This window comes from Haliotis rubra, unplaced genomic scaffold (genome assembly GCF_003918875.1).
Source record: "Haliotis rubra isolate DU_JTF1 unplaced genomic scaffold, ASM391887v1 Scf233, whole genome shotgun sequence".
NCBI classification, from domain to species: domain Eukaryota; kingdom Metazoa; phylum Mollusca; class Gastropoda; order Lepetellida; family Haliotidae; genus Haliotis; species Haliotis rubra.
Genome location: NW_025766370.1, coordinates 161,918 through 181,387, shown reverse-complemented (window position 1 = coordinate 181,387; position 19,470 = coordinate 161,918). Strand labels below are relative to the sequence as shown.

The window sequence follows — 19,470 nt, the reverse complement described above, 5'->3', positions numbered from 1 at the left end:
GGAACAGCTGTTCCACAATTCAACAACAAGTTTTTGACAACATTAGATTACCTAATGCACTATTTACATTAGAAAAGAGCTATTTGACAACTGTCCAACAGTCTGTTCCAACTCAACATAGCTCTGCCAGCAATACGTAGCCTTGCTCTAAGTCTGTCCTGAATGAGTTGGATGGGTTCACCAAACTTTAAGCAACATCCTGGCATGGGACACCTGTGACTAAGTGTCCCAGTCCACCCAGCTGTGAATGGGTACCTCGTTAGGATGAGAAAGCCACAATAACTCGGTGCGCCTAGTGGCTGCAAGAGTTGTATATTCCCCAGGGAGTTGAGATTGATAATGCGATGTGCCGTTGAGATTGACATCCAATGATCGAGGGAAAAAATACCAGCGCCTTGAGCATGCACTAGTGTATGGATATGTGCGCTATATAAATATCCTATAATAATAATAATAATAATTAGGCTTAACACATCGTACATAGGAATCAAACCTTTCCTTTAGCATGATGAGAGAACACTTTAACCACTAGGCCACCACACCATCCCTGTACTGAATCATGAATCCAGGGGTGTACAGTGAATTCTTGCTCTGAAAAATACTTACAGGTAGAAAAATGTTTTGTTGACAGAGCAGCGGTGGGGGTGGCTAATGGTTAAAACAGTCGCTTGTCATTCTGAAGACCATGCTTCGATTCCCCACATGGGTAATGTCTGAAACACATTTTTGGTGTCCCCCATGATATTCCCCATCAGTCTGTCAATCAGTCACCCACTAACCCATCCACTCACTCACCCACCCCACCACTCACTCACTCACTCACTCAATAATGGCACTGAGTTCGTAGTTATACCAATCTACTCCTGTTAGAGGGTAATACAAAGTGAGACCTGACTGGGAATACCAGTTGCATGGAAGTCTTGGAGGCCAAGTGGATTAGATTGCTCACTTTGTGTAGTGGTGAATCCCAAATGGAAATCAGCCCAAAATAGTACTAGAAGCTGTACCTTACTAAGAAAGTTAAAGCTAAATAAAACATATGATTTAAAGTCGTTGGTTAACTCATAAACCTGTTGAGCAGAATATTTTCCAGGTTCCTTCATTGCCCACTTAGCAGGTAAATTGAAAGAAAACCTGAAACAATATGGATCCCAGGTTTGGGGAGTGGGAGGTGGGGGTAGGTAGGGAGGACATGCTGTACTCATTACTCATATATTCGAGGAATTATAACTTGAGCAAGTCAAACCGACACTGTGATGTATATGTACATCTCTTCGAAACAAAAAAAATACCAGGACACGCAATACCCACATCCAATCATTAGCCCCCCTATAGATGAGCTACATTATCCAGAATCACCACTCAACAACGAAACAACGTTCGGCTACAATCAACGTGCAACGAGTCTCCTGCTTTGCGCTTCCTGACAAGGAAGGTCGCAGCCGGAAACGATCGGACTTAGACGTTGTTACAATGTGTTCTTGGTTCTCGCGGACCCAGGTTGGTGACATTACCGCTTTGTACTGATCAAACGAGAGGCTAAATCTTACATCAGTGTCATCGGTCCGTCAGGTTGGTTTGTGTTGATGTTTCATCAAATCATCATTACTTGGTTCCTAATGGTCAATGAGTGAGATTTTACACCACTTTTATTGGATAATTTTGGCAGCAGCCATTACAGTTCACAAACAAAGTACATGGAGTTTCTTTTGGTACAGAAAGGCAATGAATGTTATGCTTAGTGTCGTCCAATTGCGGTCTACGAGACATTGGCCTCTCTATCAACTTGTCTGGACAGGAGCCAGCTTTTCTTTCTTTGCCACCAACCAGCCAGGATTTTACGGACAAATCTGTAAACTAAAAGTATAAATCCTTAACTTGCTTAAATTACTATCAGTTTGTGGTCAAAAACATCTCAGGAGATGTGGGAAAAGTCCAAATGTTTAGTTGCATTGCAATTTGTCCATCGACCTCAATGTTAGTTTAGGTCCTCAGAGTGAAAATGTCACATGATCACAAATTAACATAAAGGGTATATCAACCTGGGTCACCATAGCAACCAGTGGACAATGACTTTATCTTATCTAACCACACACCTGATCATATGCAGGTACGAGTGTTATGTTTACACATTCTGGGCCTTGTTGTTATCAGTGCCACTGTTAGGCATCATAGGTGGATCCAGACGGGGGGTGCAGGAGTGTGCACCCTCCTTTGGTGCTGAAAGTTTGTTAAATGACCATTGAAACATGGGTGAAAAGGAAATGTGCAGCCCTCGTTTTCTCAATAGTGTGCAACCCCCCCTTCTCAAAAAGCTGTATCCCCCCTGGGCATTTGGCCACTGAGCAGACGACAGAAATTCTCCCAAAATCCATTCAATTTGGACTAGATAGTAAATGCTCAGAGGACTGCATCTTTCATCGATGATTGAGTTACAAAACTGTGGTTGATATGTTACGAATGTTATGCCAACAGTTTGGCAATTCAAGCAGGGAATATAAAACATGCATGTAATACATATTAGCAGCTGACATTGCAAATAACAGGACAGCCTCAGCCAATCAGAATCAGACATTCATGTAAAGACAATCGTAATTACGAACACTGCATGTGCACAACTATTATAATGAATATGGCTTATTCATTTAACGGGCTGTAGTGGAACATTAATTTAATTATGTATATTGTTCTTTAGAGACATATATACTATGCATTGCCATCAGTTTATTTACCAGTTGCTTGGTGTGGCAGCTGCAGTTTCCTGTGGCCTTCAGGTTGTATTTCATCCACTGGGTTGGCAGCTCAGCAAATAAATTACTTTAAAAATATCCCATTGCATGAAAAACTGATTCAAGGAAAATCAATTGAATAAATTCAAGCAAATCAAACCTTTTTCTAGTCTACAAAACCTTTAAAAAACAACCCAGAATGTCTCCAATCAATATCTGAACATAATGGAAAGAAAATATGCATTATTCCTGCTCTTCACAAAATTATAATTTCTGTTTTGGATGATTCATTTCATGGAATATTGCTGAAGTTTGATATGAAAATGAGGAACAGCTGCAATCTGTTTAACTGAAAACACATGTGATAATCAATATGGCTCCCTTGAGAATCCAGCACCTTGTAGTACAAGACACACAAAGGGTAATTGACAAAAAGCCAAGATGTCAGGCTAAATGGGAAACATTGGAATTTACTGAGAGAAAAAAACGACTTAATGAAATAAGTTGTTTTATTGGTGTCTTATCTGGCACCTGGGTGTGAGGAGGCCAAACTTCATCCGCTTCCATGACGGTGAGTGAGTGAGTGAGCAAGCAGTGGGTGAGTGAGTGAGCCAGAACATGAGTGAGTGAGTGAGTGAGTGAGTGAGCAAGCAGTGGGCGAGCGAGTGAGTGAGTGAGCCAAAAGTATCACCTCATTTGATCTAGGAGGTAAGTCCGCAGTGACATAGGTTTGGCACTGAGGGTACTCTGCTGCTCAGAGTTATGTCTCTTGAGTGTGCCTGAGTCCTATATGCTTTCAGTGTCAGCTAACATGATGACTTGATATTGAAAGCATTAGGGATGGGACGAGTTCAAATTTTCTACCCGGGTATCCCACCCCCTATTACCCTCCCCTCCATGGTAATTCCTGACATCAAATTTATAAGAAATGGCAATATATTCTTCAGGTCGGAGGCTACAATTTCGAGCTTTTCAATTTTTCAATATCTTAACCATGTACAGTACAACCAGAAATTATTGAGAATTTAAGATTGTAATTTTTTTTTTTTTCACTCATTACTCACGTATTAAATGTGAATATTAGCAGAACATAACTCCAGATTCAAAGACAGGTGAACAGTTAGTATTTTGTTAAGTCACCATGGGTAGCAATGCAGGCTTCAATGCGGCGGGGCATACTACTGATCAAAGAAGTTAGAAAGTCGTGGTCCATGCTGTCCCAATATCGACCACCTCTTCTTTCATTTCGGCAATATTTGTCAGATTTTTCTTATTGACACTTTCCTTCATAAGTCCCCAAACATTTTCTATTGGATTTAGGTCAGGGCTATAGCTTGGCCAATCTAATAATGTCATATTTTGGGTCCGAAACCAGGCCTATGAATGCTTTGAACGATGTTTTGGGCCGTTGTCCTGCTGGAAAATCCAAACATTTCCATAGAACACGAGAGCAGATGGAAGTAAATGTCCCTCGAGAATATCTGTGTACCGCTCACTGTTCATATTCCCTTCAATACACAGAGGCGTTGCCCCTAACACAGATATGCCACAACACACGTTAAATTTCGGACTGTACTTTGGGCTGATACAAAGTTTTTTCAGTTTGTTTGGTCCAGAATTTCAGTGTATTAGGAAACAGCCACACATAACTTTCATCTGAGAAAATCACATTGTCCCAGTTAAAATTTCTATGCTGTAAGCACCAGTTCAACCTTCGCTCCTTTTGTTCAGGTTTCATGATCGGTGATGGAATTCCTCGACTTTTCTGCCAACCCATTGCATGCAGCTCAGTTCTAATTGTCTCCTTACAGACAGCCACAGTTCCTCTATCTATCATATCCAGCCTTAAGTTTTCTAAACTCCTTCATTTGTTTTCAGAAACAAGAATACCTGCGCCTCCCGGGTGCTCAATGCCATATCCATTTGCAATATTTTTCAAAACACGATAAACAGTGGACAAAGGGATGCCTGTTCTACTTGAAATCACTTTAGCTGATCTGATGTCCTTGTTATAATACTCTAAAATCAACTTCCTCTTCTCTAAATCATCCATACTAAGGCTCACTGAAAATGTCGTCTGCTAGCAAGTAAACAAAAGGGGATAACTCTTCACAAACTAATGAAAAAGGATTACCAGAGTTGTCTCTCTTGAATGAAACCAAGCACTTGATAGCTGGTCAAGGTTGTTTATACTAGAAATCCAATTAAACATATTCCTAAAATTCTCAATAATTTCTGGTCATACTATATTACATTCAAAACAGGTGACAGCACAATTAGATTTAAATCTTCAAAGACAATACAACCTTTTAATCATGAAAGAATAACATTGTTTAATCTATTAGGCACATGATCACGACGGGTCCGGGTATTGAGACGGGTACCCGAGTCCAACTCATTACCCACCCGTTCCGGGTATCTGGGTTACCCAGCTCAGCCCTAGAAAGCATTATGCGTCATCTCCTAACAATTCTGCTGATTTCGTATTTTGGAAAGTAACTTACGTTACCTTTTCCATTGTTATAACATAACTATCACCAGTTAGCCATTTAAAAAAATATTGAGCAACAAAAATAATGTGTCACAAGCCTGAATGGTTCATCAAATACTCAATGAATATGACAAGAATAAAAAGTGAGTAAAACAAGCAAAAAAACGTAATGAAGACTGTAATCTGTATGACTTTTGAATCAGATGAGCTATATAAAATTATGAGGTCATGGACAAAATATTTGAGATGTTGTTTAGCAGGGTTTTTTTAAAAGTATTCTCTGATTAAATAATATTCAGTTTATTACCGCAAGTCTTTGTCACACTGACAGTTGGTCGTAATGTAACATACATAATTTTTCACTATTCTGTTTACATCCACTGGAAATGATCAGATTTTTGTTCAGGTGATCTAAGAAAAATTCAGACAAAAATACTCAAATATCTGAGATGAAACCTTGTTAGAAGTTGTTTTTAGTTCTGTGGAAAACATTCTCTGATCAGATCATAATATTTAGATTAAAATGGCAAGAAAAACCTTTGTTACATCAGATACAGCTGATCACAATACCATAAACATTCCTCCACATTAGTGATTACAGCCAGAAGAACTGACAGGAACATTGTCACACACATGCCTGAAAACTGACAACGGCGTCAGAAATCTACCGTGGCAGACTTTTTCAACCAATGACCTTTCCCTTCATCAGCTGTCTGTAATAACAGTTTCTCATTGTGACACATTAATTCATTTTACTCCAAGACTCAGAGGATAGAGCTAGTTGAAAACATGTCCTCAATGACAGATCCGCAGAGCAAGAACGGAATTCCACAGGGAGGCTGCTTAAAACATGTCTCTGCCATCTTGCGAACATGAGAGTGGAATGGAAAAGAACTTGACAAACATGTCATTCAGAGTCTCTTGATGGAAAATCAACTTTGACAGATTGCCTTTAGGAATGAAAGTTGCTTTTTGATGAGAAGATTCTTTTTGTTCTGTCAAGAAACTGCGGGTTGGGTAATTGTTTACACGTCTTTAGTTGTGCTGTGGAGAAAAAGAAAGTTTGTTTATCCACATTCATCAAATTGCAGCTTACGAGAAAAAGTCATTTCTTTGGTTGTCTGAGTTACTTGCAAAGAGGGGAACAGCTGGCCCTTAGGTACAAGAGTTACATCCCTTAGTTGTGACATGATCCATCGTGGGTTTGAATCCCACATTCATCAAATAGCAGGTTATGAGAAATAAGGCCTTTCTATGGTTGTCTGGGTGTTTTGCAAAGAGGGAGCACAGATGGTCCTTTGGCACTGGAGTTGACTTTGAGTTACATCCCTTAATTGTAACAGGATCATTTGCGGGTTTCAATTCCACAGTCATCAAATAACATGCTTTGAGAAAAAGGATAATATCTTTGGCTGTCAGAGTTGCTTGCAAAAATGGGCACAGGTGGCCCTTTGGTACTGGAATTGACTGTGAGATGCATCCCTTAGTTAGACAGGATCCACTGTAGGTTTCAATTCCAGATTTGGGCTAATTGAGCTTGTCAGCATCCTAGCTGTGACACTTTGGGTTTTTGTTTCAAATTCCATGACACTTAGCGATATATTTGAAGTAATGGCACACTATATCAGGGTATGATGACTTTCAATCGTCACCATCACCTCATATGTTTTCAGGGATAGCCTAGTGGTTAAAGGGTTCACTCATCATGCCAAAGACCCAGGTTCTATTCCCCACATAGGTACAATGTGTGAACCCATTTCTGGTGTAGCCCACCATCATATTGCATATAAACTGACTGACTGACTCAGACTGAGTTGGGTTTCACGCCGCTTTTAGCAATATTCCAGCAACATCACGGTGGGGACACCAGAAATGGGCTTCACACATTGTACCTTATACTGATATAACCCGGTCTTCGTATGACGAGACAGCCAAGCGCTTTAACCACTAGGCTACCCCACTGCCCCCTCAATAAATAAATATCTAAATTCAAAGTATCATTCATGAGAACAAAGTTGTACTTTGACGTAACCTGATATATTAGCGGGCATGAGGAACATGTGTGAGAAAGTATTAGAGTGAGTGAGTATGGTTTTAAGCTGCTTCAACCAATCTTTGATTATTTTGTGATCTTACTACTGATCTGAAATCATATTGTGACCCTACTTCTGATCTATGATCGGGTGATTGACACTAGTAGCTTAGTGGTTAAAGCGTTGGCTCGTCACGCCGAAGACCGGGTTGATTCCCCACATGGGCACAATGTGTTAAGCCCATTTCTGGTGTTCCCATTGATATTGCTGGAATATTGCTAAAAGCTTTAAAACTAAACTCAGTCAGTCAGTCAGTCTGATCTATGATCATACTGTGACACTACAACCAACCTTTGATCATTTTGTGACCCGACCACAATTTTTGGATTATTATTCTGAGACACTACAACCAATCTGTGATCATCTTGTGACCGAGAAACAAACATAGGTTGTTACTGTGTGACCCTGCTCCAATCAAAAATCATTTTGTGACACTACTTCCTTAGTCTACAATCATTTTGTGACACTACTTCCTTAGTCTACAATCATTTTGTGACACTACTTCCTTAGTCTACAATCATTTTGTGACACTACTTCCTTAGTCTACAATCATTTTGTGACACTACTTCCTTAGTCTACAATCATTTTGTGAGTCGACACTACTTCCTTAGTCTACAATCTACACTACTTCCTTAGTCTACAATCATTTTTTGTGACAACTACTTCTTAGTCTACAATCATTTTGTGACACTACTTCCTTTAGTCTACAATCATTTTTTTCCTTAGTCATTTTGTGACACTAACTTCCTTAGTCTACAATCATTTTGTGACACTACTTCCTTAGTCTACAATCATTTTGTGACACTACTTCCTTAGTCTACAATCATTTTGTGATACTACTTCCTTAGTCTACAATCATTTTGTGACACTACTTCCTTAGTCTACAATCACTTTTGTGACTACTAGTTAGTCTACAATCCTGACACTACTTCCTTAGATTGTTACTTCCTTAGTCTACAATCATTTTGGTGACACTACCCATCATGTGACCCTACAACAATCTTTTGTGACAATACTTCATGATTTACGATCACTGCTTTACGTGACACTGCTTCCCATCTACGATCATGCTGTGACTGCTGATGATCATTTTGTGACCTTACTACGAATATATGATCATTTTGAAAACTTATCACCAATCTACGATCACTTGTGACACTACAACTTATCACCAATCTACGATCACTTGTGACACTACAACTTATCACCAATCTACGATCACTTGTGACACTACAACTTATCACCAATCTACGATCACTTGTGACACTACAACTTATCACCAATCTACGATCACTTGTGACACTACAACTTATCACCAATCTACAATCGCTTGTGGCACTACAACTTATCACCAATCTAACGATCACTTGTGACACTACAACTTATCACCAATCTACGATCACTTGTGACACTACAACTTATCACCAATCTACGATCACTTGTGACACTACAACTTATCACCAATCTACGATCACTTGTGACACTACAACTTATCAGCAATCTACGATCACTTGTGACACTACAACTTATCACCAAGCTACGATCACTTGTGACACTACAACTTATCACCAAGCTACGATCACTTGTGACACTACAACTTATCACCAATCTACGATCACTTGTGACACTACTATTAAGATTACCATAAACACCATATTGAGGTAAACCACAATTATTACCAACTGAATCAATCATTAACCTCCTATTGAGATAATAACAACCCAACTTTTGATACAATCACCACACTACTATCAATATAAACGCAACTATTCTTGAGATAACGACAACTCTTGTAAATGCGACTATTATTAGGACGTCATAACATGATGACAATCTGTATCGAGACATTGCTACAAAAGAAGTCTGGCTTCAGAGACTCTGATGAAACACAAGGTGAATGACTTCGACCTTGGCACCACGGATGAAACACGACCCAAACTTTGAACAAAGATCAAGAAGCAGGTGTACAAAGCCGATCAGGAGAATCTCGTGGCAGCAAATCAATGAAGTAAATGTCTGCTGGGTTGTATATATGCCTGCAGTGACCTCCATGTGTGGCTTCCTCGTTATCGAAGGTATATGAGCAAGTATTGGGAGTGTTTTACCACTTCAGTCAAGTACTGATGGTGCTTTAGGACGAGGTAGTGTGTCAGAAATTAAGTTGTGTATAAGTAGTTTCAGTTTTACGTTTTGTGCTACAGTATTGTCCTGGGTTAGTTGGTTGGTTTGTTGTTTAACCCACACTCAGCAATATTCCAGCTATATGGCGGCAGTTTATAAATGATTGAGTCTGGACCAGACAACCCAGTGATCAACAGCATGAGCATCTCTGATTTACAAGGGCTGCAAGGGGGTGAATATGACACATATTTTTTTTTTGTTTGTTGTTTAACGCTGCACACACCGATATTCCAGCTATATGGCAGCGGTTTGTAAATAATCGAGCCTGGACCAGACAATCCAGTAATCAACAACATGAGCATCGTTCTACACAAATGGGATGCGATGACATGTATCAACCAAGTCAGCAAGTTGGACCACCCAATCCCATTTGAAGCCCTCTTACGACAAGCATGGGTTACAAATGACTAATTTTAACCCGGATCTTCATGGGTCTGTTGCTTACGGTCGAGGTAGTGTATTTAAAATCAAGTTGTGTATAAGTGGTTTCAGTTTTAGGGTTTGGTGGTGCTGTATTGTCCCCAGTGCTTGTTGTCTAATGGAACTATATATAAAGCTGCTGTTTATATTTGAAGCCTTACAGCACTAGCTGTTTTCTCAATGATCGTGGGGTAGCCCAGTGGTTAAAGCATTCGCTCGTCATGCCGAAGACCCCGGGTTCAATTCCCCTCATGGGCACAATGGATGAACCCCATTTATTGTGTCCCCTGCCGTTGTGTTGCTTGAATATTGCTAAAAGCGGCATAAAAATATACTTACAGTAGTGAGGAAATATCTGAGGACTGCATTATTTTGGACTTTTCTCCCACATCAACCAGAAGTGCCATTATATCTTCAAGTCACAGCAATTCCCTTCAAAATTTAAACCCATCTGACTAACTCGCTCAGCAAGAAATCCATGAAAATTTGGGTAAGAATAGGTTTTCAGTTCCAATGAAATAACAGAACTGGGTGGTCATACTGAAAGAGTTGGTTGATACATGTCATATTATCCTAATTGTATCAATGCTCATGACGTCAATCAGTGGACTGTCTTGTCATAGGTGATAATTTGATAGTTGGAATGTTGAGTGTCACAACAAACAAAACTCAGCAGGAGATGTACACTTCTTGTCAAACATCCTCCATGAACCAACACGAAGAAATGAAGTAGCATCTTCCAGCAAAGGAGATGAAAGTATCTGTGCAAGAAATCTGCTGTATATATTTATGTACATGCACACGTGTCTTTTACAAGTACTGGTAGTCAAATCAACGGAAGGAAATGGAATTTGCACTCTGCAGAGATTGCTATCATGATGTTTCTTGCACTGACACTCTTTGTTTAAAGAAAGCCTCTGCTATCTACTATGTGGCCCAATTCTTGGTCAGGGCAATGCAATCTCCTGTCAAACTGAGACACTGTAACTGTGTGTAATCAGTACGACTGTTCTGATTCACTCACATATTCCGTGAAACAAACCGTATCCTTTCATGAATTCAATACGTTATTCACAATCACTACAATAAAATATTCATGAATCTTGTAAAAGAGGTGTTTTTTTAACTAAGGCCAGACAAATTTTATATCTTGTTTTACGAATCCACCGGTCATATTTTTTCAAGAATAAGAAAAAAAATTAAAATTAATTTTCCCCGCTCAAAAAATACAATCCTAATGTTTTTATTGGAGAAAAAAGTGAACTTACAAGAAAATGTTTTTCGATTGTATTTTGCCCCATATACACTTCATAATTTGCCGAAAGTAAAATACTTTTAGTATTTAGAAGGAATATTACTTTGACTGGTGATTCTATTTTTTTTCCCCTCCTGGCTTTAGGTTTTCAGAGGACAAAAATCCGTAAAACAAGAAATAAACTTGGTCTGGCCTAAAAATTAAGATACGTAAAATAGAATATATCCTTGCCATACATAGAATGAATTTTATCATGGTGGTTTTTTGTGTGGATGACATTACATGATGACATAGTTGCATGAAAAAAAAATACAAACTTGTGTCCAGTGGGAAATCAGTAAAATATGCTGTGATCTGTGGCCTTGATGAAAGGATGAATACGGACAAGTACTCGTGAGAAAATGAACCATAGTCAACCATGTAGATGTGAGTATGACAAGAGGGAAGGATGCTTCTTTCTGTGCAACTCTAAAGATGTTCACAGAGTACCAAAGTGGCAGGAAGAGCCTTGAAGAAAATCCCCGTCTCGTCAGCAACACCAGAAATTATCCGGGAAAATCAATGATATGGCACCGACCAGCTGGCAAATGACCGAGTATCATGTTACCAGTTCAACTGGCATTGCACAGGGCAGATTATGTCCTTTCACTCCACTACTAATGCAAAAGGCTCAACATGTCTCCTGAAAATTTATCTCTGCTTGAAGCTGATCCAGAAAGGTTTTTGCAATGACTTGTGACTTATACAGCCCATAAGTAAGTCATGGCACTTGGTGACACCTTAGTGCTTCCGATGACAAACAATGTTTCATACCTTTTTTAATGGTCTGATGATTGTCAGTTGGCAGTAAGGAACTAATAATCCTTGCAGGAATAACAAATTTCCGATCTAACCATCCCCAAATTAGCCTACTGTTACGACTGTCAACAGCTGTGACAGCCAGGCATGGTTGTACACTTGGTCCGGTCCAGTAAAGTCATATTTTGTGGACGCGCAATTTGGAACCAAAACTGGTTCTTGAAAGCTGGGCTCCGTCTCGCATATCACAAGTTGGCGTGCACAAAGGGAGTTGGGAACCAGCTTCGAACCGGAAGTCTAAGAGCCTCGCGAGACTTACAGGGTCTATACGTAAGATCTGGGTTCATGAAATCCAATCTGAGTCCAAAGAACAATCAAAAGGAGGGAACCATTTAACATCACCACCACCATAGAAGGCTAACACTGTCCCATTGCTGGAAAGTTTATGGCTTCTGTGTTCTGAGATGCCAAATGTGCCATTATGGTGCCACCATTTTCCAATAGACCAGGCTACAAACATAGGTTATTAGGCTGCACTTCTGAGACAATTATAGAATGAAAATGAGACTAAGAGATGTGGGTAGCTGAGAAAAGGTGTTCTCTTCCATCAGGACCACTGCCAATACACAAATGGCTACAATCGAAGTGTGTCTTTGAAATCTTTAACATCAATCTTATTCTGAAGTTCTGGCTGTCATCTGTTTCCAAACATTGAGAAAGCTCTAGCCATTACCCATTTTGATTTGAGCAGGGATGGCATGTCAGTGAGCAGCTCTGACAGCCCAAACTAGGACAAGGTCCCTCCAACATTGTGGTCAAAGGTGAATTAGTGTGGAAGGGGATTATGTTGAAAATAATATCATTTCAATGTCTTTAGGTCAAGTCCGTCTCTTTGAGGCTAACAATATATAAATCACTACTCACATCTGCACAAGGTTTATGATCGAATATCAGCCTTGAGCAGGCCAAGATAATTTCCTGGATAAGTCCCACAGAATGTCCAGTGTTTATTAATTAATATCAACCAGACAATATGGCAGCTAATACCTTTAAGCAACAGAAGCTTCAAACTCCTCCAAGCTTAAAAACAAAATGGCAAAATGGCAAATCAATGAGTCCACTGCCCCCATTATTAGAAAATGACTCGGAGATTAAAACAGCAGACATTAGGCTATATTTACAATGGAAGTTCTTCCCTTGATCGATGACTGCCGACTCCATACTCTTTGATTACTAAATGTCTTCTCAGTAAAAAACAAAGCGCCAACCCTGTAAGGAGTAGTAGGAGGATAACAGGGCATCAGATTACTGGATTTGTCTTTTGAACCCAAAATACACTGTGGTGAGTTGTGGGCGGGGACCAGCGGGCACTTGGTCATTTGGTTACATTTCTGGCCGAACAAGATGGTTCGTCATCCCTACCTGGACATTAGGGTTACTGTGCATAGTACAAAGCTAACCTGATTGTTGTAATTACCAACATTGATTGGTTAAGATAGATTATGTTGTGGTGTCTTTCAGAGCTGTGCTTGTTCCGAGGTAATCGGCATTCAGTGACACTTCTCAGACTGACCGGTTTGGTGCTTTGTCTGAAGATATGTGAGTGAGTGAGTGAGTGAGTGAGTGAGTGAGTGAGTGAGTGAGTGAGTGAGTGAGTGAGTGAGTGAGTGAGTGAGTGAGTGAGTGAGTGAGTGAGTGAGTGAGTGAGTGAGTTAGCAATACTCCAGCAATATCACGACAGGGGACAGCAGAAATGGGCTTCACACATTGTACACATGTGGGGAATCGAACCCGGATCTTTGGCGTGATGAGCAAACACTTTAACCACTGGGTTACCCCACCGCCCCTGAAGATATGTACTTGACCCTACACTTTCCTCTTCAGGCTAGTTGTATTATGGGTACCTGGAAGGTTTTAGTGGCCCTTTATGTTTTCAGATATCTTACATGGGATGAGAGTGATTAATTTGTGACATCAAAGGTCAGACCTGTCTCCCTTCATGGAGGAGGAGTTTGTTTATTAGAGCCACATCTTGGCCAAAATGCACCAGAAAATACACTGATTAAAAAGACATTCTTAGAGAAATCTCAATTAAAACAACAACACTGGCTTCACAACACCACTGTCACCATGCACTTTAAAGGAAAGGCAGCAACCAACCCCCTTTAAGAGTACAAATGTCTTCCTTAGTAATTAGAGAGCTTGAAAATACCAAACAGCCTTGTACTTTCAAGGAAACAAACAAAATAGCTGACCCCCTTTTTGAGTGAGAAATTTTCTCGCAGAGCTGAATGGCACCAATTTCTCAACATACTTTGTAGGAAGCACACCAAACAGCACCCTTAGAGTAAAAGGACTCCTTTTTTACATATGGCACTGGTGTTAAACACGAATGCCATTAAGTGTGAGAAATCTCCTCTCAACAAATGGCAGAGTGGAATTACACCAATTTCTCCATGTGCCTTCTAGGAAGCTCACCAAACAGACCCCTTTAAGAGTGAGAGAGGCACTGACTTCCCAAAACCCAGCTTCAACACTACGCTGAGTAGATAGGTCAAACACTACTTTGATTAGACAGCTTCAACACCACTTTGACTAGACAGCTTCAACACTACTCTGACTAAATAGTTTCAACACCACTTTGACTAGATAGTTTCAACACTTCTCTGACTAGACAGCTTCAACACTACTCTGACTAGATAGTTTCAACACTACTCTGACTAGATAGTTTCAACACTACTCTGACTAGACAGCTTCAACACTACTCTGACTAAATAGTTTCAACACTACTCTGACTAGATAGTTTCAACACTACTCTGACTAGACAGCTTCAACACTACTCTGACTAGACAGCTTCAAATAGTCTCAACACTACTCTGACTAGATAGTTTCAACACTACTCTGACTAGACAGCTTCAACACTACTCTGACTAGACAGCTTCAACACTACTCTGACTAGATAGTTTCAACACTACTCTGACTAGATAGTTCAACACTACCTGACTCAGACAGCTACTCTGACAAGAGATAGTTTCAACACTACTCTGACTAGACAGCTTCAACACTACTCTGACTAGACAGCTTTCAACACTACTCTGACTAGACAGCTTCAACACTACTCTGACTAGATAGTTTCAACACTACTCTGACTAGATAGTTTCAACACTACTCTGACTAGATAGTTTCAACACTACTCTGACTAGACAGCTTCAACACTACTCTGACTAGACAGCTTCAACACTACTCTGACTAGACAGCTTCAACACTACTCTGACTAGATAGTTTCAACACTACTCAGACAAGATAGTTTCAACACTTCTCTGAATAGATAGTTTCAACACTACTCTGACAAGATAGTTTCAACACTTCTCTGACAAGATAGCTTCACCACTACTCTGATAAGATAGCTTCAACACTACTCTGACAAGATAGCTTCAACACTACTCTAAGTACACAAACAAATGTCTGATGATTTAAATACATCAATGCCTGTTGCTCCAGGCCTTGGCCTTGTGTTGCCTTCCCTAGTCTCAGGAAGAAAATATTGTAAGCGAGAGCGAGAATCCATAATTAACGGACCCATGAATTCTCAGCAACATCAGTTCCAGGCATCTTCTGGGGGAATTACTAACGCAGGCTTTTGACAATCTTATTGAGGGATGAATCAGATTACAATACCAGTTTGCAAGTAACACTCTCATGAACTCCCCAAAGCAAGCCAATGCTGAATGGTTAAGATACAAGCTGTCAGCTCTTGGGTGTCCGATGTCAAATTTATTTTTATGAATTCTTCCGACTTTTGACATATGTGGAGTCGGATTGAATTTGTTAACATGTTACACAAGTTGAGTAGAAGATTTACCCCTCCCAAGGCCATCCAGGAAACATATACATCCACGCTTGCTCACACATGTGCACAAAGTTACAGTTACATCACGGCAATAAAATATCGGAGTGTGAAATAATATTAACATCCGTACAGTCAGGGTACGGTGACACGTGATCAGCTGGGTCACACATGCTATCCTCATCAGTTACCTCTTACAAACATGTTAAAGGAGGATATAATCTAACCAATCCCACAAGAGATACATTAACAACTGGTGGTCTGTCTTCCCAGAATCCCAACAGGCATCAAACAAAGGTTATAATAAATGGTGGTCTGTTTGACCTGAATCCCAACAGGAGTCAAACAGGGGTTATAACAACTGTCGGTCTGTCTTCCCAGAATCCCTACAGGAGTCAAACAGGGGTTATAACAACTGGTGGTCTGTCTTCCCAGAATCCCTACAGGAGTCAAACAGGGGTTATAATAACTGATGGTCTATCTTCCCAGAATCCCTACAGGAGTCAAACAGGGGTTATAATAAATGGTGGTCTGTCTTCCCAGAATCCCTACAGGAGTCAAACAAAGGTTATAATAAATGGTGGTCTGTCTTCCCAAAATCCCTACAGGAGTCAAACAGGGGTTATAACAACTGATGGTCTGTCTTCCCAGAATCCCTACAGGAGTCAAACAGGGGTTATAATAAGTGATGGTCTGTCTTCCCAGAATCCCAACAGTTGTCAAACAGGGGTTATAATAAGTGATGGTCTGTCTTCCTAGAATCCCTACAGGAGTCAAACAGGGGTTATAACAACTGATGGTCTGTCTTCCCAGAATCCCAACAGGAGTCAAACAGGGGTTACAACAACTGATGGTCTGTCTTCCCAGAATCCCTACAGGAGTCAAACAGGGGTTATAACAACTGATGGTCTGTCTTCCCAGAATCCCTACAGGAGTCAAACAGGGGTTATAACAACTGATGGTCTGTCTTCCCAGAATCCCAACAGGAGTCAAACAGGGGTTTTAATAAGTGATGGTCTGTCTTCCCAGAATCCCTACAGGAGTCAAACAGGGGTTATAATAACTGATGGTCTGTCTTCCCAGGATTCCTACAGGAGTCAAACAGGGGTTATAACAACTGATGGTCTGTCTTCCCAGAATCCCAACAGGAGTCAAACAGGGGTTATAATAACTGATGGTCTGTCTTCCCAGAATCCCAACAGGAGTCAAACAGGGGTTATAATAACTGATGGTCTGTCTTCCTAGAATCCCAACAGGAGTCAAACAGGGGTTATAATAACTGATGGTCTGTCTTCCCAGAATCTCAACAGGAGTCAAACAGGGGTTATAATAACTGATGGTCTGTCTTCCCAGAATCTCAACAGGAGTCAAACAGGGGTTATAATAACTGATGGTCTGTTCGTTTGCTATTTAACACCACACTCAGCAATATTCCAGCTATATGGCAACGGTCTGTAAATAATCAAGTCTGGACCAGACAATCTAGGGATCTACAGCATGAGCATCAATCTACTGTTGATCAGTGGATTGTCTGGTCTAGACTCTATTATTTACAGACCGACGCCATATTGCTGGAATATTGCTGAGTGTGGTGTTAAACAACAAACATACAAACTAACTTGATAATTGTGTCCCTGCTGGGATTCAGGACAGAATAGACCACCGGTTATCGTAAACAATTATCAAGTACACTAGACCAATTCTACTTGAAATCCCAACAGGAACACAAACAGGGTCCTGGTGGTCTGTTTTACCCCATACCAACTTTCCACTGGGTTAGAATATCGATTTTCAGTAACCCATGCTTGTCATAAGAGGCGACTAACGGGATCAGGTGGTCAGGTTCGCTGACATGTCATCAGGTCCCAATTGCGTAGATCGATGCTCATGCTGTTGATCACTCGATTGTCTGGTCCAGACTCGGTTATTTACAGACCTCCGCTTTATAGCTAGAATACTGCTGAGTGTCGTGTAAAACTAAACTCACTCACTCACTCACACACACCATATTAACTTTGGGTTGGCACTAGCTGAAGCAGGTGCAGAAACAAAACACACAGATATCAGTTTTCATGCAATGAGACGATATACAATACAGATGTATGGACTCAATGAAGATATACCAATTAAGTTTAAAAAACACAGTCTATAAATATCTATTTGGCCAAAATAAAAATCGTTCAACACAATTTGTTGACAAGGGAACTTTTTTTAGGATACAAAATAAATCCTTGATTGATGTATTTAACAGTAAGAAAGATTTGATGCTGCATATATAATTCATCATTAATAAACTGCAACCATATATTCAATGTTGTAATCTTCATCTATAACAATTAGCAGGCTAACTTACTGCACTGACAACATCACTTTTTGATCAAATTGATCAAACAGAAATTGAACAGAGCTATTATTTTTCTCTTCACTAATAATGCAATTATCAGTGCTCAGCTTTGAAGTTCTTTATATCAGATTTTAAGATTTTCAATCAGCTGGTTGAGACATTATTTATCACTGCTAGTCCCACACAGCTGACAGTGCCAGTAATTCACAGATACTTTCCCTGTGAACTCTCGGATGTGTTCGTGAGGCCTGTTCTTTAATCCAAGAACAGCATGTTTAAGCTGGTTAATAAGCAGTACAATATAAGTGAGTGAGTATGGTTTTACGCGCTTGTAGCAATATTCCAGCAACATCATGGCAGGGGACACCAGAAATGGGCTTCACACATTGTACCTATGTGGGGAATCGAAGCCAGGTCTTATAGGATATCTATATAGTGCACATATCCACACAATTAGTACATACTCAAGGCGCTTGTATTTTTCCTCGATCATTAAATGTCAATGTCAACGGCACATCGTATTATCAATCTCAACTCCCTGGGGAGTATACAACTCTTGCAGCCACAAGGCGTACCAAAGTTATTGCAGCTTTCTCATCCTTAACGAGGTACCCATTCACAGCTGGGTGGACTGGGACACATAGTCACAGTACTTTGTCCAAGTTTACTGCAGTACCGCAACTAGGTGTTTACATGTACCAACTGGTCATATACTATGGGTGTTTGTGTACGTACATTCATGTGCCCACCAACTGTGGTCATATACCAATGGATTCATGGGTGCACAGGGTTGTGTACTGTACACTAGGGGTTGTGTACTGTACACCAGGGGTTGTGTACTGTACACCAGGGGTTGTGACAACACTAAGCAAACCCCACCAACCCCAGTACAATCAGATGGAACCACAGACTATAAATGATTTTAATTTAGTCTTCTGATGATGGCATTATGCCATGTCTTAATACAAGGGTGTATAGTTTCATGCTGCTTAGAGGAACAATTTGTATAATATTTTTGCTGCTTCATATTTTCAATAATATTTTGAATAAACATATATGCAGTATCAGTTTGTATATGAGTATATAAGTGCTTATGGAAATAGTGCCATCTGAATCATGACATAATCCCCCTAAATATTATTTTTTTCCAAGTGGAAAAATTCAAATTTACGAAAATGCCAACTGAGAATCACATGTTGATCTCACTTGCAAGCAATACATAAACCAGTCAAACAGATTATAGGGGGACATTGGACATTAGAAACAATGGACACTGGACATTAGAAACAATGGACACTGGACACACAATAGA

General features: G+C 40.1%; 1 protein-coding gene across 2 annotated transcripts in view; it reads right to left on the bottom strand.

The window, feature by feature from the left end:
* The window catches only part of LOC124278213 (UPF0415 protein C7orf25 homolog), a 235,119-nt gene that overhangs the window by 161,166 nt on the left and 54,483 nt on the right, over positions 1-19,470 (bottom strand). The window lies entirely within an intron of this gene.